Source organism: Scyliorhinus torazame, chromosome 5 (genome assembly GCF_047496885.1).
Source record: "Scyliorhinus torazame isolate Kashiwa2021f chromosome 5, sScyTor2.1, whole genome shotgun sequence".
NCBI classification, from domain to species: domain Eukaryota; kingdom Metazoa; phylum Chordata; class Chondrichthyes; order Carcharhiniformes; family Scyliorhinidae; genus Scyliorhinus; species Scyliorhinus torazame.
The window spans coordinates 229280006-229303255 of NC_092711.1; the positions used below are offsets into that span (position 1 = coordinate 229280006).

Genomic DNA, 23250 nt, shown 5'->3' on the forward strand with positions numbered 1-23250 from the left:
CTGTGAGCGTGGCGGGGGCACGTGCTGCCTTTGCCATTTTCCATACACACTTGTTAACTGGGTCGAAAGAAAGGTTATGGGAGCTCATGAAATCGATCCCAAGGATATGTTCTGCTGTCTGGGGCAGATCAACTAAAACTACGGGGTGCTTGGCTGCGATGTTCCCTATCTGTATTGCTGTAGGGGCTGTGATGTGTCCCTGTTGTAAATAGCCTGTAAAACCGCAGAGTGTAATGGTGTCTGTTGTGGGCCACGTGTCTCGCTGGAACATCGTGGAGGAATTGAGCGTGGTGCGGGACCCGCCTGTGTCCCAAAGAAATTCTACGGGTTGTCCCCGGACTTTGCCTGCTACTACCGGTCTAGCGGACTTGTCCCGAAGGGTGTCTCAGACCCAAGTTGGTGAGCCCGAACACCGTCGGTCGGTGCCGTTCATGTCTGTACTCTCTGAACGGGTGCTAACGCTATGGATCGGCTTTGCCCTATTCCTGTTTAGGGTGCCTGTCTGTTAGTTTCTCTGCTGCTTCTGGGGCGCGTTGCACTCTCGTGCAAAGTGTCCTAGCTATCTACAATTATAACATTCTTGAGGTTTTGGCTGGGGTTGGCTGTACCTGCCTTCACTTACCCATGTGGGGTTCTGGTGTGCTTTAACTGAGTTCATTTCTACCTGCTCTTCATCGGGTGTTATAAATGCGGTTTTGCCTGCAATTGATTGCTCCCAAGCGCGGGATATTCTCTTCAAAACTCATTTTTCATTGTGGGCCTCATCTGAGGGGTCATAATTTGCGCAAGCTTTTCGTCCCGCTTCTGTGGCGTGGGAGACTAGAATTCGGGTCCATTTGGCCATATTATCTGGGGACAAATGGGCGCGGGCTAACTCTCCAAAAACTGCGATGCAATGAATCCACAAACGTCCAGCAAACGCTGTGGAGTGCTCTTTTTTTGCCGACACTTATTTAGGCCTTCTACGGGGTCTCCTGTGTTAAAGCCGATTGCATCAAGGATCGCTGTGTGCATCTCTTGGAGTGTGCCTCCTCCTACATTCTGTGAGTCGGGAAGGACTGCTACGACTGAAGGGTCGAGGCTTAAAACTGTGAGCTTCACTTGCTCCTTTTCGTCCATGCCGTACATGGTTGCCTGTTGTCTGACTTTCGCGAAAAATTGGTAGGGGTCTGAAGTGGAAAGGAATGGTGTAATTTTTCCACACGCATCCCGTAATTGGGTCACGGTTAACGGGGTTGTGTAAAGGAAGTCTGCTTTTCCTTCTCCTGCGGCCCTGCGGTGTGTCGTTACAGGATTCGTGGGGGAGTGTTCTGCCTGTTCGGTTGGGGGTTGAGGCGCTTTCCTTTTCTGTGATTTTTCCTGGGTACATGTCCATGTACGTATCTATGGGCAGTCTCGTTCAATTCCAGCCAGTCGGGGCCGTTTTCTTGATCTAATTGGGGTCCGAATGTACTCTGAAATCCATTTTGCATGGACAGCAGAGATTGCAATTCTGCAATTTCTTCCGGCACTTTGCATGGTCTACTGAGCTCTGCCTTTGTTCCTTTGTGGAAGTATGGAGTGCTCATAGGGCTGCTTTTAAATCATTGCACTGTTTCTGCAATTTTTCAACTTGCTGTTCTGTCTCTGGTCTTACCAAGACCGCACGTTGCGTGTCCTGGTAGGCCATATCATATTATGTCTGAAAACTGTTCAAATGCGTGAGAAAAGACTGATGTGTCCTCTTGGCATCATCCACCTCTCTGTCCCTCGCTGCTAACTGCTCTTTCAGATCTCGATTCTTTCTCTACCTCACTCACGTCTACCTCACTACTTCTGTCTCTCTCCTCTACCTCTCTACGGAGTGTCCTAACAACCTCCTCTGTGCCTCGCAATTGTGCCAAACAGGACACGATTGTCATCAGCTTGTGAGCTTTCCCTAAGCTCTTCTTGTGGATCTCTGACAGGTTCTCCCACCAAGTATGTCCCATACTCCCGGGTCCTGTTTCCTCATTAATGCAGAATTCACTCCAAAGGGGCCATCCTTTCCCTTTGAGATATTTCCTGATCTCTTCTTCCCAAACGGGGCACTGTCCTATTCTACTGCTGGTCGCTGCGACCTCGAATTCCTGGGGGTTCATTAGGCGTTCCATTGCCTTCATTGCCATTTTCTCTATCTAGGATCTCTACTGAATTTGGAACAGGGGGTGATAAAGCAGTGATGTAAACACGGGTACGGCTTACGCTAATTTCCGGCCTACAAATCTCCCGACAGTTTTTCGCAACAAAATCTCTCAGGTTTACCTTATATCCCTGTTAGTACGCACGCATTAACACACTTCCGAATCTCAGAGGCTTGATCAGTACTGTTTTGATGCTTGTGGTTTTTCTGTTCCCTTTTGGATTCTCAGTTCAAATTTTGGGTTCTCTCGGAGTGGTTAGGCCACTTGTAAGTCGAGTCCCGTCAGATGTCGCCTGTAAATGTTGCTAACTTTTAGTTGGCTCTTAATTGGGCTCTGTTTAATCATGTTTGCTCAAGAGTCGCCAGGTATCTTTCGACACCGCCACAAGGCTCAGAACCGAATACTGATCAATGACTCGATACACCAGTTAGTAAGTTCAAAAGCAATGCTCATTTATTTACACACAGTCAAATCTACTCATGCATAAACTCTACAAACTAAACTACCACTATTACTAAAGCCTATACTTAACTTCGGGTGACCACTGAGTCAGGGGAACAATGCCGTTGCTCGGTTCGGAGGCTGCTGGGTTGAGCTGTTTACAGGGTAGCAACTAGGAGCGTCTATCTCGTAGCGTGCGTTGACTTGGGACTCACTTGGTGCAGCTGTTAGGCAGGTCTCTCTCTTCGGTGAGAGCCAAAGCCAAAGGAGGAAGATTCTCCCTTGGGTGATACCTCTTATACTGAAAAGGGCTTCGCGCGCTTTTGGGCGGGCCTTGAACTTGGCTTCAACTAATTGGGTCTTTCTCAATCAGTTGTATCGATTTTCCTCCAATAGAGGGGTGGTTCCCTGATCGCTGGACGTGTCCTGGTGACTGTCAGTCTGCTTTGTCTCAGCTTCTTATGGCGCCGGGGAGTCTGTCCTAACATTGTGTATCTAAATATTTTCCTTTTGTCCCCGGAGATGGCCCATTAGTATGTAGATCGTTTGGTAGTTTCTGTCCTTTCTGAGCGTTTAAGATTCTAATCAACAGACAGAGCTTGCACCTGCTTGTTTCTTAGCATTGTCCAATTTTCCCTGCATTCTTTGCGGGTGGGCATTTTGTAATCAGGACGTGGCCATCCCAGATGGCTACACATTCCCTTGGACTTTTATGAAGTAGAAATCCCAATTACAATTGTCTACATATTGTGAATCTAAGTGAATGCGAAACGCACTTCCGATACCTTTGGGGATTGAATCACAGAGTGGTAAAAATGCACGGTGACTGTTAAAAGCAAAAGCAGCTGAGCAACAAAGATTGAAATGGTAGAAATCCGAGGCAAGGTTTGCTGTCTCCCTTTCATGTAGTGTCAAGGTTAGACAACATCATGTCATCAGTGATCCATTAATATTAACTATATCACTGCCAGCAATACTGGGGATTTGACATTGCACAATGGATTCTATTGAGGTTATCCGTGTCAAGGTATTCCAGGCTACAAAAGTGATTGATTTGACTTGCAATGCCCGAAGCCAAGATGTAAAAGCATTATTGCAACAAACATATCATTTCTGTAACCTAAGGCTAAGTATTTTAGAGCTAATTCACAAGATTACATTGGTTCTATTAGCCTCCATTGAGTTATGACCATGGAACAATACAAGAATACAAGATATAGTTCCACCTTCACTGGAATAATCTGTGATATACTACTTCTGATAAAGTGCATTGTTTATGATGATGTCATTAATAAAGGAAGCACATAAAATAACCTCTCTAAAATATGTCCCTTGTTCTCCTTACTGGAAAAGTGATGAATGGTCAGCAAGTACCATGTATAAATCAGAAAGCTTTTACTTCTACAGTTGTTGGATATGTTGCATTCAGGAATTGGGGGACTGCTTTTCAGTGAGCTCATGTAGTAAATTTTAAAAGTTTGCCAGAAATTATAAAATAAATATTAGGATCACAGCTATTTGCAGCAATTATGTATTTGCACCAATGTGACTATCACAGAATAAGCTTGACAGAAAAACCTGAAACTGAAGAACCTGCAAATTGGTAAACCTACACAACCAAAAGCACAACTGATTAACGGTAAATTTTTTAAAAAGCTCTGCAAAAAATAGCAGACAGCTTGGAAGAAAATGAACAAAATACAGCACTGTGAAATTAAACAAATGTTTAGCAGAAGTTTCATGTCCAAAGCTTTGGCTTTGAAGATTAACACATTATGCCTGCTGAACAGATGCACAATGCAGCTATCTGTAGTAAGTAACTTGCCTAATTAAGTTACTATCTGTTACAAATCAAATTTTGTGAACTGCACTTGAATGTGCAACCAGTTGTTATGACCACAGCAGATGTTAATTGCAGAACATATAAAATTCCAGAGGGAAACTTGACTTGTGGACCATTCCCTTTTTCCTGTATTCTTAAAATAAGAAAATGCACCCCTGTGCCACCTCTTGGATTTTAAAAATAAACATAAAAGATTTTTGAACAAGAAGAAAGGAAAACCTAAGCATATAGATTACAGTTACACAGATAAAATACCCCAACCCCACAAAACAACTCCCCATTTGGTCAGACCCACAAGTAAACACTTTTGAGGAAACAGTCCCCGAATAGATGCTTAATTATAAAATTCAATAATTTTGAAAACTACTTTCCAGATCGGATCTCGTTGTCATTGGCACGGCAGCATTTATTGCCCATCCCTAATTGTCCTTGAAATGAGTGGCTTGTTAGGCCATTTCAGAGGGCATTTAAGTGTCAATCACATTGCTATGGATCTGGAGTCACAAGTGTGCCAGACCAGGTATGCATGGCAGATTTCCTTCCCAAAAAGACATTAGTGAACCATATGGGTTTTTTCTTGTACAACAATTGACAATGGTTTAATGGTCATCATTAGACTTTTAATTCAAGATTTAAAAAATTTAATTCACGTTTTACGTGGTGGGATTCAATCCCCAGTCCCCAAAGAATAACCCATGGTCTCTAGATTAGTAGTCCAGTGACAATATCACTACGCCACTGCCTCCTCTAACGTTATACCAATATTCCCCAAGGCAAAAGTGCTGACACTTTAGGAAAGGCATACCAGATAACCTCTCAAACTCACTTCCATTCTGCTGTGGAAATCCAAGAACTTCAGAACAAGGCTGCTTTATGCAGCCCAAGACTTTACTAGGATGACTGGATGGCTAATTCAAACTTCACCTTCTCCCTGTCCCCAACTGTTTTCAGGAGGTTTTTCACACACAGCCAGCAACAAAATCACCCCAATGTCTCTCCTGACATTAGTTTTCACTCTCATCATTGATTCCATTGTTGTCAACACTTCTTTGAACTTAACTGTTCCAAATTATAAAAATGCATAACATGTTTCCTTTTGGGTCAAATAAAATTTTACAGATTCTTTTGTTTACTTAACCATTGCAAGGTGTGAAAGCATTTTACTCACATTTGAAATCTAGTAGCTGAAAAAACTAAGTCACTCTCTATCTCCCAATGAAAATTTTTAAACTTATTTCCCAATAAAACCACTTCATTACAAATACATGCATTTAGAAACTTCACTTGTTCCATTCCTCAACTTTTGCAGACAAATGTTCTTCATTAGCCATTCCCCAGCTGAATTAAATCATTTACATACAGCCTTCTTTTCATAAAAACACAATATTCTCCCCCAAAAATGAATAAAACCCTCCAATCTCACACGTGGTCTCTTAGATTACCATACTAACAAGAGTGTTGTAAAATGCATATTTTATCATCACCTGAATTTCTAAATTAAGCTGTTAAAAAAGTGCCAAATAGAAGCTAGCCCCCTTCGGAGAAGAGGGTGCAATGTCTGATGCAGGAAAACAAAGATGCATCCATTGAAACTACTGAATACATGTAATCATTTGTGTGCAACAAAATACTGAATAAAATTATAAAAAATTATAACAGTTTATAATTTGTTCTGCACTAGTATCTTAGACGATAGGAGTAATAATTGGATGTGTTTATGCAATCAATATTGGAAGTGTTGATGCAATCAAATTTGCTGACACCTAATTTTGCATATTGTCTTTTCAGTACAGGGCCAAAACACACCAAGGGGAAATGACGTTGAATCAATTTTACAAATAATTGAAAATACTGAAATGAGACCGTTACAAAGAAAATGGAAAAAATGCAATGGGGAATTGTAGAATTCATAAGCTGGGAAGAGCTGAAAACTCGAGCATTAAAACATGAGTGAATTATGAGCTTTCCCCAAAAGTTGAATAGGTCCCGTATTCGATAATTTATGGTACCCTATTTATACAACATACGTGCAAAAGCGTAAAGCCCAGAGTAACTGCTGAAAGGTGGGCCAGAATTTAACATTACTTGGGCGGGTGTGAAATTGCTCGAGAAGATGGAAGGCATATGTCCCAACATTATTGCGCACTCGTACAATATTTTGGTTGGCGGGCATGCAGAAGATTTGGAAGCACACCCACCAGCAATCAAGCAGGAAATTTAGCCCATTAAAGGGTCAACTCAATGCACTTTTACCTGTCCTGTTTGCTGATTTGCCTGGCGGCCTTTACATTTTAGCTGCAACCTTGATCCAGGGTGGTAAAATTTTAAAAGGTGTCTGGGGACGGAGCTTTGTGCTTGAATGTGCTGCCAAGGCACTCTTTGCAGCATTTTTCCATCGCAATTCTTGTTTTCTTAAACAGGTCTTCAGCTCCCTGTGACAGCACCGCAGCAGCTTTCTCCCTTACAGAGCACATTCGAAGTGCCAGCCTCCACTCTCCCCTTTCTCTGAGCCACCTTCTTTCTGCTCTCACCAGCAACATGGAGCCTTTCCCAGTGTGGGATTCACGCTGGCTGCCCATTATTTGGCCAGCCAGTGTGAAATCGCCTTCCGGGGCAGCTTGCTGCTGGATGGATGATTCGCGCTTGCTTCCGGACCTGCCAAATATGCGCGTCTGATGGATGAAAATTTCAGACCATGTTATTATTTTTCCTCACGCTGTGAGAAATAATGGCACTTCAACACAATGGTGAAATGTTGAGTAAACTTCACAAAAGGGCAGACTGTGCAAAACTACAGCTGTCATGATATACATCAGCATATCATGGTGCAATCACACACACACTGACACACTGATGGACATACAGTAGGACCAACCAGCATACACAACATCGCAGCCAATCACCAGTGAGAGCACACGCACTATAAAGACAGGGGACACCAGAGTTCCTGCTCATTCTAGCAGCAGCCAGCTCAGAGCAGAGTTCACAGCCTGCCTCTCAGACATTCACCATGTGCTGAGTACCTCACCTAGATAGTGATAGGACAGGGTCCACAGATAAGCTGGTAATGCACGTACCCAAGCTTACAGTATGTTCTTACAGTTGAGTTGTTAAGGAAATAGAGTGACACCATCTCCAGCCATGTTGACCTGTTTGTAGACCAGAACACCCAACACGACAACAGCAACTTCAAACGATGAACTATCCAGCAATCTGACACAGATCCTAGCTTTCCAATGAATCAAGAAACTTGCATATAACCTGAAGCAAATTAGTATTGGCACTTGATAAATAATTAGGTTGCATGACTGTTGGACACTGTCATTATGATCATTTCAAACTGGATTATTTTAGATTATGGTTCTATCAGAATAAAGTCAGCCTTCTCACTAGGCTATAGAAATAGCATTCAAAATGTAAAATAGATTTATCCTCAGGAAATGGGCAAAGTCAGTTACTTCATTTGGTTATCCAACAATTGCTTAATTGCTTTAAGGATAATATCGAGATTTAATTTACACCCAGTTTTACTGTAAATCTATTGTGGTTTTTTTCTCTCGAGCACTCCTCATCTTATTATTGCTTTGGTAGATTAGTCGTTTGTTTTGAAAAACTCTGTTCAAGTTATTGGTCTTCATCTTCCTTTTCTCCCACTGGTGTCCTGAGATCAGTGGTTAGAAAGTGAAAATAGCTCAGACATTTCATTCTTTTTCCTTCCAGGGAAGTGTCTGGAGTGGATTCAATGGGGAGAATCTTAACATCCTTAAAAACTCAAATACATAATGCCTGGCAGTGTGCCTAATGGTGCAATTTGCTGCAAGGTGGCTTGAGTGGTTGCTTCTATGACCGCTGTCCAATTAAGGATGGCAGGTGGGTTCCTAAGGCTTCAGCCCAATAGGAAGGCCTTGGAAGGATGTCAACACCACCAACAGAAGTGGGTGCTGTCGCATTAGGAGGAATTTATGAAAGTCCTTCCAATTGATGCAAAATTAGCTCTGGAAAGGTGACAAATTAGCTCCTATAAACTAGGCCAAAGCTAACACACCACCACAATCATGGACAAACCTTGATAGACTGTGGCTGTGCATGTTAATCCATGTGGTTCTTGTGGGGAGAATGTGTAGGTAGCCTTGCAGGCATCCTGGCCAGCTGCCCATAAGCCGCTCTCAGGCTTTTTCCTCAGCAGGAGATTGTCCACTGCTGGATAAAATCCTGGGACATGCCCACTCAGTCTACAATTGGACACTTAATTGAGCAGATTGGCTACCTGTCACTGTCTGGTGTGTCTGCTATCATTGTTGCCGTCCTCAGATGGGGTTATCCTTGGTCAAGACTAATAGAAACTGCTGAAGGAAAGGCTGGTGGTAAACTTTATCTTTTATTGAACATTCTACTAATTATGCATTCTATGCTCGGTTCGAGCAGGAAACCAACGAACCGTTGTCGAGTGCCCCAGCAGCCCATAACACACCCTTACCCACTATCACAGCTTCCAAAGTCAGATCAACCTTCCTGAAAGTGAACCCTCGGAAGGCGACGGGTCCGGACGGAATCCCTAGTCGTGCACTCAGAGCCTGCGCGGACCAGCTGGCAGATGTGCTCACGGACATCTTTAACCTCGCCCTACTCCGCTCCGAGGTCCCCACCTGCTTCAAAAAGACCATCATCACACTCAAGAAGGTACCAAAGAAGAAACAGGCAAAGTGCCTTAATGACTACTATCCGGTGGCCCTGACTTCAGTCGTAATGAAGTGCTTTGAGAGATTGCTCATGAAGCGCATCTCCTCCATACTCCCAGAACGCCTTGATCCACTGCAATTAGCATACCGCCGCAACTGTTCACAGTAGACACCATCTCCCTGGCCCTACACTCATCCCTAGAGCATTGCGACAACAAGGATTCTTACATCAGACTCCTATTTATTGACTATAGCTCCGCCTTCAACACCATAATCCCAGCCAAGCTCATATCAAAGCTCCAAAACCTAGGACTTAGCTCCTCACGCTGCAACTGGATCCTCGACTTTCTGACCCACAGACCACAATCAGGAAGAATAAACAACAACACCTCCTCCACAATAGTCCTCAATACTGGAGCCCCGCAAGGCTGCGTACTTAGCCCCCTACTATACTCCCTGTACACACACAACTGCCTGGCATAATTTGGTTCTAACTCTATCTGCAAGTTTGCTGACGATATGACCATAGTGGGCCAGATCTCGAATAACTATCAGTCAGAATATAGGAGGGAGATAGAGAACCTAGTGGAGTGGTGCAGCAACAACAATCTATCCCTCAATGCCAGTCATTGACTTCAGGAAGCAAAGTACTGCACACACCCCTATCAGCATCAACAGGGCTGAGGTGGAGATGGTTAGCAGCTTCAAATTCCTAGGGGGTGCACATCTCCAAAAACCTGTCCTGGTCCAACCACGTCGCGCTACCACCAAGAAAGCACAACAGCACCTTTACTTCCTCAGGAAAGTAAGGAAATTTGACATGTCCACATTAACTCTTACCAACTTTTACAGATGCACCATAGCAAGCATCCTATCTGGCTGCATCACAGCCTGGTTTGGCAAATGCTCGGCCCAAGACCACAAGAAACGTCAGAGAGTATTGAACACAGCCCAGTCCATCACACAAACCTACCTCCCATTCATTAACTCCATTTACACCTCCCGCTGCCTGGGGAAAGCGGGCAGCATAATCAAAGACCCCTTGCACTCGACGTACTCACTCTTCTAACTTCTTCCATCGGACAGGAGATACAAAAGTCTGAGAACACGCACAAACAAACTCAAAAACAGCTTCTTCCCCGCTGTTACCAGACGCCTAAACAACCCTCTTATGGATTGACCTGATTAACACTATACCCCTGTATGCTTCACCCGATGCCAGTGTTTATGTAGTTATATTGTGTACTTTGTGTTGCCCTCCCTATTATGTATTTTCTTTTCTTTTCACGTACTTAATGATCAGTTGAGCTGCTCGCAGAAAAATACTTTTCACTGTACCTCGGTACATGTGACAATAAACAAAATCCAAATCCTTATGCACAGTAGAAGGCTTGGCACGAGGCTTCACATAGAACTATCTCTCAGCATACTCTGTTGTCATGTGATCTTACATCACTGATGATAGAGACCATCTATTTACATATTTAATGTTAACCCTTTATACTACAGAGTGCAGAAATTTCTGCTTCCACTCCACCTCCTGCATGATCAGCTGGAGGGGAGGCAGGGGAGGGGGGTGGGGGACGAGATTCGTCAGCACACCCATTCAAAACCCTCCCATCCTACCTTACTCCATGTCCCACCTTCAAGTGAAACTATGAAGATTTCATTCAACATGGCTGCGTTTAGGAGATCAGTGTCTGTTGGGTTATCCAAAAGTCCATATGCTATCAGTTCACACAGCAGAGCATTAATGTTCTGCATTATAATTAGGTACATTTCATTTCTTAGAAAAATATTTCAATATGCACAGAAACAGCATTAGAAATATCGAAGGAAAAAATCTACTCTTTCCAGACAATTCATTCTGGCATCTAGATTTTTTTACTTAATCTTTTTGCCCCAAAGCGTTATTCTTTTACTTTCTATTAAATGAGGAATAGATTAAATTCTCTCTTTAACGTTTCAATTCAGTCAGAATCCACTCCACTGGCTGCCCAAATTAATAACTCCAAACATAGAAAGGTTATTTCTTATAGCTTACATGGCCAAACACAGGGTCCAATTGCCAATCCTTCTGTATAAACATCAACATCTTATGCAAATAAAATCGCAAATAATATTTTAATTAGCAATACGCAATATGAATGTGGCCACAGTTTACACTGCATACCCAAATATGCAGTGACCCAGAGCCGGGATCGAACCTGGGACCTTGGTGCCGTGAGGCAGCAATGCTAACCACTGCGCCACCATGCTGCCCTTCTTCATATGTATTTTAAAGCCAAGATTTCACTTTGAAATACATTCCACCACTCTGTGTTTGTGTGGGTCTCACCCCCACAACCCAAAGATGTGCAGGCGGAGTGGATTGACCAAGCTAAAACTTGGCTCCTCAACTGGAAAACAAAGAATTGGGTGTGCTAAATTTATAAAAAATAAAGAAATAAATACTCCACCATTTCTAACTGAATTGAACCATTGTTTAAAGATTTAAGTTCCTTAATGTAGATCATACGGATGTACACTTTAAGGGATCCCACAATATTGCTAATTGGAAGATTTAAGAAAGACTTGGAAGGTTTTGGGGCACAACTGAAATACTCATGACATTGGGCTATCAAGAAAGAAAGACTATCCATTGTCTTCTTAAAATTGCTATTTGATTTTACCTGATTTTCAGTATATTTCGAATAGGTTCCACCTGATTTGATTTTCCATCATTTGACAGGGAATTCTTGTAAGTTCGACAGATGAAGGGTTCTGGTTTTTACAATGCCGTTGAAACAGAACTTAGGACATTTAAAAGAAGCAACGAAGAAAGGAGAAAAAAACCTTTTTAACAATTCTTGTTTTTAAAGGAGCCGGACCCAAATGATTTTGTACCACTTTGTATCTGACGAGTCTTTTTACACTGGGATTGAGTATATGCTTTTAACAAGATTAAGATGCAGCTTTGTAGGGTCACTGAAAACAAATCACATATATGCTCAGTGAGTATAGATGCTCTGAGAGAATCAAATAACTCCTGACAAATGCTTATGTTTGTTAGTTTATCAGCACTGTGGCTCCGTCAACCTCCGTGTAAAAATCATAATTTTAATATAAAGCTAATGTTAAACTTCTGACAGCGGTGAAGAAAGAGACCAGGGGTTGGATTCTCCGACCCCCCGCCGGGTCCCTTACCGGCGGGGACAAGGCGGCGCGATGCCGGACTGATTCGCGCCGCTTTTGGCGCCGGTCGGCGAACATCACGCTGATTGTGGAGAATCCCGCCCCAGAAGTCAATCTCTGCTCAGGTTTTAGATTTACTATATTGCTCCTAGCTCAACAGCCCAGCAGCGGTGTCAATAATGTCTCTTTGATGATAATAATAATAATGATAATAATCGCTTATTGTCACATGTAGGCTTCAATGAAGTTACTGTGAAAAGCCCCTAATCGCCACATTCCAGCACCTGGTCGGGGAGGCTGGTATGGGAATTGAACCTGCGCTGCTGGCATTGTTCTGCATTACAAGCCAGCTGTTTAGCCCACTGTGCTAAACCAATGTCTCTTTATATGTGCACTAATAAATAACCGATAAGTCCCCCCGCCTGTACACTTCTTTCTCATAGAAGCAACTTTATGAGTCTACTCCACAGATGACACGGGAGCCATTCTCATGGCCTTGCATATTGAAAGTTTGGGTGCACTCAGTTCTGCTTCCCCAACCACTTTCTTGGGAAACTAAATTGTTTCATTTAAGTAACCAAACCACCCTCCGAGGTTAGCAAGATATCCTAGCTGCAAAAGACTACCAATGTGCTGTCTGTTCATTGTTTAAATGGAGATGATTTTTGTACTTTTCCTTTTCTTCTTACATCTATGTCACTTTGCATTTTCCTTTCGGCAGAATTCTAGCCTTGTCCAGGATGTAAATGTTCCCATGAACACTGTCAGGCCACTCTTCGAAAAGTAAATATGACTGTGACTCAAGCATGGCAAAGCACTTAATGTCGACAGAAGTGGCGTACCTCATTTCGTAAGAACCCAGGTGACAACTGACTAATTTCATCGACCCAAGTGGCAGATCCACTCGCAGCCTTCTTGTTGGGAAATGATAAAACGCTGCCAAAATGAATTAACTTAGTTACTGTTGCATCCTAAAGTCATGCTGTGTTTAAAATAATTTAATAATACATATTGACAGTTCGGGATGCTATTATAACTGCGATGCCAAAAATGTCACATTACTAGTTTAAATTTGCCTTTTGTATCGCCGATTATGTTAATACACATCTCATTTAGTCGGACTCAATGCCAGTGGATACCCAAATACCCATGATGCTAGGATTATTGTAAGGGTCCTTGCTGTTTATTCCCTCATTTCCCCTTTCTTTTATTTTGCTGTTATCATTTTTGATCCTTGGGTGGGTGATTAATGGACACGTATCTTTAAGTCAAGCAGCAGAGAAAATGAGGAATCCAGAAGTTACACTTCTCTGCTAATCTGTAAAGGAACTTTAGATTTTTCAGCACCAGAGAGAGAGACAGAGATGAGATGGGACTCGGTTTGATTAATTGGCTGGGGCCAATGAACTGGCCCAAAAGGTCGTACTCTGCCCGATAGCAGGTGGTGATCAGATCCTGCCTTAGTGGAATTATTTTGAGAGTCCCAAGGAGCTCAGTTTCACTCCTGGAAGGAGAGAGACACGGGCTCTCTCTCCTCCGCATTTGCACCAGAAAGACTGTGAGTGCTGTATTCTGGAACTGCAGAGAACCTAAATGAATATACAGGAAAGCCGTTGCAGGCTGCAAACAAAGACCAGGGGCGGGATTCTCTCCTACCCGGCGGGGCGGGGGGGTTCCGGCGTAATGGAGTGGCGGGAACCACTCTGGCATCGGGTTGCCCCAAAGGTGCGGAAGTCTCCGCACCTTGAGGGGTTAGGCCCGCGCCGGAGTGGTTTCCGCTCCACCGGCTGGAGGTAAAGGCCTTTGGCGCCACGCCAGCCGGGGCTGGAAGGTCTTCGCCGGGCGCGACGAGGGTCGGCGCATGCGCGGGAGTGTCAGCGGCTGCTGACGTCATCCCAGCGCATGCGCAGAGGAGGGGGTCTCTTCTGCCTCTGCCATAGTGAAGACCATGGCGAAGGCGGAAGAAAAAGAGTGCCCCCACGGCACAGGCCCACCCGTGGATCGGTGGGCCCCGATCGCGGACCAGGCCATCATGGGGGCACCCCCCGGGCCAGATCGCCCCGCCGCACCCCCCCCCCCCCCCCCAGGACCCCAGAGCCTGCCCGCACCGCCTTGTCCTGCCGTTCAAAAGGTGGTTTAATCCACGCTGGCGGGACAGGCATCCCAGCAGCGGGGCTTCGACCCATTGCGGGCCGGAGAATCGGCGATGGTGGGCCCGCCGACCGGCGCGGTGCGATTCCCGCCCCCGCCGACTGACACGGCGCGATTCCCACCCCTGCCGAATCTCTGGTGGCGGAGACCTCGGGACATGGCGGGGGCGGGATTCACTCCACCCCCCCGGCGATTCTCCGACCTGGCGTGGGGTCGGAGAATCCCGCCTCAGGACCCTCTCTCACACCAGAAAGCCTGAGAGTTCTGTATTTCTGAAACTACATTCAAGCCTTTGGAGGGGGGGAGGCACAGTGGCACAGTGGTTAGCACTGCTGCATCAGCGCCACAGATATGGCTTTGATTCTGACCTCAGGTTACTGTCTGTGTGGACAGTAACCTGCACATTCTTCCAGTGTCTGTGTGGGTTTCCTCCAGGTGCTCTAATGTCCTCACACAGTCCAAAGATGTGCAGGCTAAGTTGCTTGGTCATGCTAAATTACCCCTTAGGGTGGGGTTGCAAGAATAGGATGGGGGATAGGGCCTAGGTAGGGTGGTCTTTCAAAGGATCGGTGCAGACTCAATGGGCCGAATAGCATCCTTCTGCTCTGTAGGGATTCTATGAAAGTAGAGTTTGAAGAAGAGTAAGGTGCTGGCAAAAAACCATCTAAAACAAAGAGTCCTTTTCCGTTTTACTTATTTGTTTTACTCTTTTCTTCTCCTCTTTGTTTGTCTGTCTTGTGCGTATGTACAGAAGGCGGAAGGCAAGTTAATGCCTTAGGAATTAGATAATAGTTAACCAGTTGTATTTGCTGCAGATTTCATTACAGTTCTTGTTATTAATAAAAAGTAATTGCGTTCACATTTACAAACATGGTGACTGCAATTATTGGGCCGTCAAGAAAAGACTTCAGGTATTTTTCTAACAATTATTGGTTAATTCACTTATGTTGAGAGTCCAGGTCAAGTGGGGCGAGAATTGACCGCGCAATAGCCCAGGGTGCGGTAAGACTACTTAGATGTGCTTGCTTGATTGTTAGTCATGCATTGAGTGGTCTGGAATACAGCCTATAGTTAACCCTGTGAGCATAAGAGAACCTGGGAATGCTGATGGGAGCACTATTGATTCTAATTTCCTTTATGGTCTCATCAATAGGTGCATTTTTTCTGTATATAAGAGATAAAAAGGTTGGGAGCAAGTCAGATCACCCAACAGTGTTCCCCAAATATCACAAAAGGTACGAACAAGGCAGTAATTACAACTTAACTCAGCTGGTGGCAAAATGATAGAATGGAATCAGCTAAAATTACCCCCCATAAAGTCAGTTACTGGGAAGTGTATAAGTCTGTATGAAAGGTGCCGATATCAATTAAGGTAAAATAGCACTGAGTGGGCTGCAAGAGAAAGTAATAAGATAATTCTGCTGTCCCTTATTTTTCCTACTAAATTAAACATCAAGGCTAAAATAGTGCTGTTGTATAACTTACAGTAGATACCATAGCACTGTGAAAGAAAGCTGATTTTTAACTCCAAGACATCAATAGTAAAAAAATACATCAATAAAGATGCTTCCAGTTATAAATTTTCACATGTGAAGCAGTTAATAAAAGCTATAAAACTTATTGGGCTGGATTCTCCGTCCCACTGCGCCAGATTTCTGGTTCAGCACGCCAGCGGGATGCTCCATTTCGCCGGCTGGTCAATGGGGTTTCCCATTGTGGGGCAACCCCACTCCGTCAGGAAACTCTCGGGCTGCCGGCAAAATGGAGCATCCCGCCGGCGGAGAATCCAGTCTATTGTTCCTTAGCCTGAAAGATATGCGTTAGCATTAAGTGATATTAAACACAATATTTTGCATCTTGGTCTTAATCTGATTCCACCAATTAAAAATGACTATGTGTTGCAGAATGCCCCAACCAATTCCTCAAGTTGCCCACCATAGTTCCTTACTTCGACCAGTCATGTGTTTAGTGTTGTTTTAGAATAGGCTCCAGAGACTACACATTTATTCAAGCAATCATCCAAGTTGTATTTTGGAAGATCAGGTATATGTTTGTCAGTGTCAACCAGATAGTGAATCACTTGCCTGACTCATTTCTCAAGTGTGGATCTCTTTGCTTTTCTGGGAAAAAGAGATCCCCTGTGCCACAAAAAGCAACATAGCCAGAAAATGTCCTGTAATACCTCTTAACAATCCAGAGATGATGATGGAACTAGTATCTATTTGAGAAGTTTCTCCTTAAAATGATTATGCAGGTCTAAAATTGCTCTCCTTATTATGGTAACACATTCAAAATTGAAGTTCTCATTGAAAATGCAATGACAGAAATCTGGCTGTTTTTTCAGACATTCAAAAACAATTTTTTGTTGAATTTATCTCCACATCTCTCTGAAGAGCAAGGACAGGAGCATCTTGGTTGCATGCTGTGTAGCATTTTACTTGGATCGTTTTACTCAAGGGGAAATCCTACACTCAGATAAAAAGAGATCTTTTATTTCAAACAAATTTCAATCAGATTTCTCTTCTCCCAGGCTGAAACGTTGACTGTTGAATGCAAGAATAGCACTCACAAGAATAGGGGTCAACATCCTCAGGACCACAAAGACATTTTCTGTTCATATTGAGGAATTGCCTTGGTGTTATCATATCACTGCATTATATCTGAATGTTGTTTTCTGAAGCTTCAATTCCAATGAAAATACTTGCAGTTAATCTCCACATACAATGTTAAGAATGAAAAAAAGGGAAACTGAGTTGGTGCCTGAGCAATCAGGATTACAAACACTGTTGGGGTATGTCCTATATCATGAATAGAATCAAATAACAGCATTCAAATCCACCTCAACTATCCAATTTCCACCTCTTTCTTTCACTTCAAGTTCTAGAATCATGCAAAATGGTTACTCTTCTTGTTAGAGTTCCAATGTTCTTTGACGAAGGAGACTTTATAGCAAACCAAGATATGAAATCAAATTTAAATACATTAACACTGACATTGTGTTGCAAGGAAAGTGACATAAGGGCTGGAATTTTCTGGCTGTTCTCGCCGGCCCCACTGACAGCGAATCCCTGCTGCGGGTTTCCCGGTGGCAGGCGATGCACAGAACGGGCAATCCTATTGACAGCCCACTGCAGGCTGCCTCCACGAAACATGCTGTGGGGGCATGGGGTGGGTGTGTGGAAAAACCCGCTAAGGTGCTTTTTAAATTACACTGCTAAATTCTGGTTGACACTATAACACTGGAAGAATAAATACGATTTTCAAAAACTGACTAAAGATTTGTAGGAAGTCAAAACAAAGAACCTGGATGGCCTGTCAAGTGTTTTTAATCATTGTTTGTTTTAGGTCAGTTCAGATTTATCAAGTTTATCAATATGAATAGCTCCTGTCTGAGCTGATGCAACATATTTAGGAGTGTCTCTGTGGGCCATTTTTAGCATCTAACAATTATGTTCTTCCATTATTAGTTAAAATCTGCTCATTCGTTGTCTCTGCGATCTGTTTGTTTGAAGCAAACAGCACCTTAAAGTGAATCCACGTTTTTTTCATTCAGTCTTGGGATGTAGGATTCGCTGACTAGGCCAGCATTTACTGCCCATCCCTAATGCCCTTGAGAAGGTAGTAATGAGTTGCCTTAGACATAGAACATGACATAGAACATACAGTGCAGAAGGAGGCCATTCAGCCCATCGAGTCTGCACCGACCCACTTAAGCCCTCACTTCCACCCTATCCCCGTAACCCAATAACCCCTCCTAACCTTTTTTGGTCACTAAGGGCAATTTACCACGGCCAATCCACCTAACCTGCACGTCTTTGGACTGTGGGAGGAAACCGGAGCACCCGGAGGAAACCCACGCAGACACGGGGAGAACGTGCAGACTCCGCACAGACAGTGACCCAGCGGGGAATCGAACCTGGGACCCTGGCGCTGTGAAGCCACAGTGCTATCCACTTGTGCTACCGTAGCCTTCTTGAACTACTGTAGTCCATGTGCTGTAGCCATAAGGTGTAGCATCCCCAGTGCTGTTAGGGAGGGTGTTCCGGATGCTGATTCAGCAGCAGTGAAGGAATGGCGATACATTTCCAAGTTAGGATGATGGGCGGCGTGGAGGGGAAATTCCGGATGATGGTGTTCCCATGTGTCTGCTGCCCTTGTCCTTCTAGATGATAGTGGTTGTGGGTTTGGAAGGTGCTGTCTGAGGAGAATTGGCAAGTTCCTGCAGTGCATCTTGTAGATAGTACACACGGCTGCCACTGTGCACTGGTGTTGGAGGGAGCAAATGTTTGTGGATTGGGCTGCTTTGTCCTGGATGGCGACAAGCTTCTTGATGTGTTGTTGGAGCTGCATTCATCCAGGCAAGTGGAGTGTATTCCATCACATTCCTGACTTATGCCTTGTAGATGGTGAACAGGCATTGGGGAGTCAGGAGGTGAGTTTCTCACTGCAGGATTCTTGGCTTCTGACCTGCTCTTATGGTCATGGTATTTAGATGGCCAGTCTAGTTTCTGGTCAATGGTAACCTCCAGGAGTTGATAGCAGGGGATTCAGTGGTGGTAATGCCATTGAGTATCATGGGACATGGGGAGTGACTGAGAAAGTGGAATTGAAGCCTAGCCATGATCAAACTGAATGACGGAACAGGCCTAACAGGCGTTACGTTGTCTCTTGCTCCTATTTCTTATGTTCTTAAGATTAAGTGTTTAATTTGACAAAAGCAACTTATTAAGTTCATCAAACCATTAGGTAACACTTTACCAGGAGAAAGAGTGAGATAGAAAGTTAATATTTAATAACAGAGAATCATAGAATGAGAAAATTACGTCAGAAGGAACAGGCAATGATCACAGGTGTTATTACCTCGGGTAGAAATGAGGAATTTAAATAAACAAGTACAAAGTTTTATGTTGTTGCAGCCATCAAAGGCTTAAACTGTGGATTCAAAACTGCCAACTTGGTCAGGACATTAATTATAAGCTATAAATTTAACCTTATTCAGCCAAATGGTAATTGTGGACACTTGAGCATAACTATTATAAACAAAACCCAGCTAATACAAATTACTGTGATACACAAACGACTTTTGTACTGTAATGATTTGGACTCATTAATTAATTATATCTACCCTAATATCTATTACAATCTTAGTACTATTAGAAATCAGTTAAATGCCTAGTGTATATAATCAGCTTGAAATAGGTATAGGAACAGGTTAGTGCTGCAAATGTCATTTTCCTGGAAAATGCATAAGTTTTTGTTTCTCTCGAAACAAACCTGTGGAATAATTATTTTTAGATTAAGACAGCTGTACCTAGCCCGGAAAGGAGCCATGATGAGGTGAGGCCTAGTGAGAGAGCAATTGGATAGATACTTATAACAAACAACTATTCTGCAAAGCTGCTTTGGATTTTCATTTAACCTTGCTTAATTAGGACTTTGCTGCAATATAAGTTAATTAGTGTGTAAGAATAGAATAGGAATTATTTTAGCACATCGCTCCATGGCTCAATAATCTGATAAGAACGTAGAACTGACTGGCTTACTATTATGAACAGCTCATTAACAGGCAATATGAATAATTAAGTCTCTGAGGATAGTATTCGAGGGAGCTATGGGACTGTCCATGGAAAACAGCTCGAGACAAGATAAAGAAAGGATGATGCAAGGCCACAGCTTGATTGTGCGAAAGCTAAATAAGGTAAAGGGTAGGTAGATAACATTAATGGTTTAGACAGAGCGCACAACATTTTATAGGTTATCTTCAAATAATGTAAATCTTTATAAGGCAAAAAGGTCCTCACAATAATCTGTCCAGGAATCCACCACTGATAAAAGGGTCTAAAGTTGGGACGCCTCAGTGCAGTTGGCAGTGGAGAGAAACTCCCTAAGGGAGGTCCATGCTAACACTCTTGCGTACTTTGAAAGCCATGAAGACATGAGGCACTGAGATGAAAAAAGAGAGAAGAAAGAAATCTGTTTGCACATGTCAGCTGCCCTGCTCAATCTGGTCTAGCACTGACAAAAGAACAAAGAACAAAGAAATGTACAGCACAGGAACAGGCCCTTCGGCCCTCCAAGCCCGTGCCGACCATGCTGCCCGACTAAACTACAATCTTCTACACTTCCTGGGTCCATATCCCTCTATTCCCATCCTATTCATGTATTTGTCAAGATGCCCCTTAAATGTCACTATCGTCCCTGCTTCCACCACCTCCTCCGGTAACGGGTTCCAGGCACCCACTACCCTCTGCGTAAAAAAAACTTGCCTCGTACATCTACTCTAAACCTTGCCCCTCTCACCTTAAACCTATGCCACCTAGTAATTGACCCCTCTACCCTGGGGAAAAGCCTCTGACTATCCATTCTGTCTATGCCCCTCATAATTTTGTAGACCTCTATCAGGTCTCCCCTCAACCTCCTTCGTTCCAGTGAGAACAAACCGAGTTTATTCAACCGCTCCTCATAGCTAATGCCCTCCATACCAGGCAACATTCTGGTAAATCTCTTCTCTCTCTAAAGCCTCCACATACTTCTGGTAGTGTGGTGACCAGAATTGAACACTATACTCCAAGTGTGGCCTAACTAAGGTTCTATACAGCTGCAACTATGACCTAGCCAGTTCTGTATCCACCTTGCCAGCTCCCCCCTGATCCCGTGTGACTTCACCTTTTGTACTAGTCTACCATGAGGGACCTTGACGACTTATCATTTTTTTTTGCTGTATAATTAGTGTGTTATATTCCATCTTAAACCTAATCAAACGCTACATACACACCACTTTGATTGCAGTTCATCCTTATTGTGGTGATTGTAAATGTTGTATCAGAGTAATATTAATAAATTACAGTGAATGAAATGAAAATCCCTTATTGTCACAAGTAGGCTTCAAATGAAGTTACTGTGAAGAGCCCCTAGTCGCCACATTCCGGCGCCTGTTCGGGGAGGCTGTTACGGGAATTGAACTGTGCTGCTGGCCTGCCTTGGTCTGCTTTCAAAGCCAGCGATTTAGCCCTGTGCTAAACCAGCCCCTGGTTTATTAATTATTGGCATTAATTATTGTCCTTTTCTTTGATGGCGCTAGCAATTGACCATCATACTCTGCACTGCACTCAGCTCCTGTGATTGGTTTTGTCTGTGTAACGGTTTATATTTTAGACCGCAATGCAAAGCTAGTCAAAAGCATGCCAGACCCTAGATATCTGACATTTCTCATCTAATCTCTATCCATTTACAAAAAGTAAAAGTTGGAACTGTATCTCGTACACAGATTGAATATCAGATGTTCTGAGCCATTCCATACATATGGGGCTGAATTCTCCACCCGCCGTGCCATATTTCTGTTTCATCCCACCGGCGGAATGCTCCGTTACGCCGGCTGGTCAATGGGGTTTCCCATTCTGGAGCAGCCCCACGCCGTCGGGAAACTCCTGGGCTGCTTGCAAAACGGAGCATCCCGCCAGCGGAGTATCCAGCCCATGGGCTTTGATTTACTATCTACATAGAAATCTTTTCAAATCATTTTACAACCATTACCTGGGTAGCTGTGAAGCATATTAGTAACTAAACCAAATGTTGCTCCTAACTGGCATGTGGAAAAAGGTTCCTTTCTTAAATTAATGAGTTATAACTAAACACAGAAGACCTTTCAAATTTATAATTCTGTAGGCATCAGTGGCTTTGCCAACATTTGCTACCCATCCACAATTGCCCTCAAGGAGGTTGTGGTGAGCCATGCTGCAGTCCATGTGATGTAGGTATACCTAGTGCTGTTAGAAAGGGTGTTCCAGGATTTTGATCCAGTGACATTGAAGGGATAGCAGTAAAGTTCCAAGGCAGAATGGTGTAAGGATAGGAGAGGAACTTGCAGCATGTAGTGTTCCCACACATCTGCTGCCCTTGTCTTTCAGGTGGTAGAGGTTGCAGATTTGAAAGGTTCTGTCGAAGGAGCCTTGGTAACTTGTTGAAGCGTATCTTGTCGATGGTACAAATTGCTGCAATTGTATATTGTTGGTGGAGGAAGTGAATGTTTAAGGTGGTAGATAGGGTGCCAATAAAGGGAACTGCTTTGTCTTGGTTGGTGTTGAACTTTTAAAAAAAATTTAAAGTATCCAATTCTTTTTTTCAATTAAGGGGCAATTTAGCGTGGCCAATCCATCGACACTGCACATCATTGGGTTGTGAGGATGAGACCTAAACAAACATGGGGAGAATGTGCAAATTTTACACAGACAGTGACCCGGGCCGGGATCGAAGCCGGGTCCGCAGCGTCGTGAGGCAGCAGTGCTAACCACTGCACCACCCTAGGTTCCCTTGAGCGCTAGAGTTGCAGAGTATTCCATCATACTCTTTACTTGTACCTTGCTGATGGTGGACATGCTTTGGGAAGTCATATTGAACGGATACAGAAATAAAATGTTATTTCCGTGGGATGTAGCATTGCACCACTTTTAGTCCCTTTCTTCAATTTATATTGGTGTCTCACAAAATCAGAGAAGGTTCAGCTTCTTGCACCATCAAGTCTGAATTCTAAATTAAGCGATAGGGAAATACAAAAAATTGATTTACATTTCACAGAATGTCCAAAATGTTGATCTGATACTTTCATGAGTAATTAATGAGATGCTCAGAAAACACACTAAAATGACATCTTCAATCCACATACTCCGCTATAGTTGAAGGACAATAATCAGAATTGCTTATTGTCACAATAGTCTGTCAAAGGTAGACCTTTATTTCTATATCATTTAGAAGAGTCGGTTAGGCTCTTAATGACAATACTTAAAACAGCTGGAGATGCCAC

At 43.5% G+C, this 23250-nt stretch overlaps 1 protein-coding gene across 4 annotated transcripts in view; it reads right to left on the bottom strand.

Annotated features, from left to right (window-relative positions):
* Window positions 1-23250, bottom strand: part of diaph2 (diaphanous-related formin 2) — a 983399-nt gene that overhangs the window by 7987 nt on the left and 952162 nt on the right. The window lies entirely within an intron of this gene.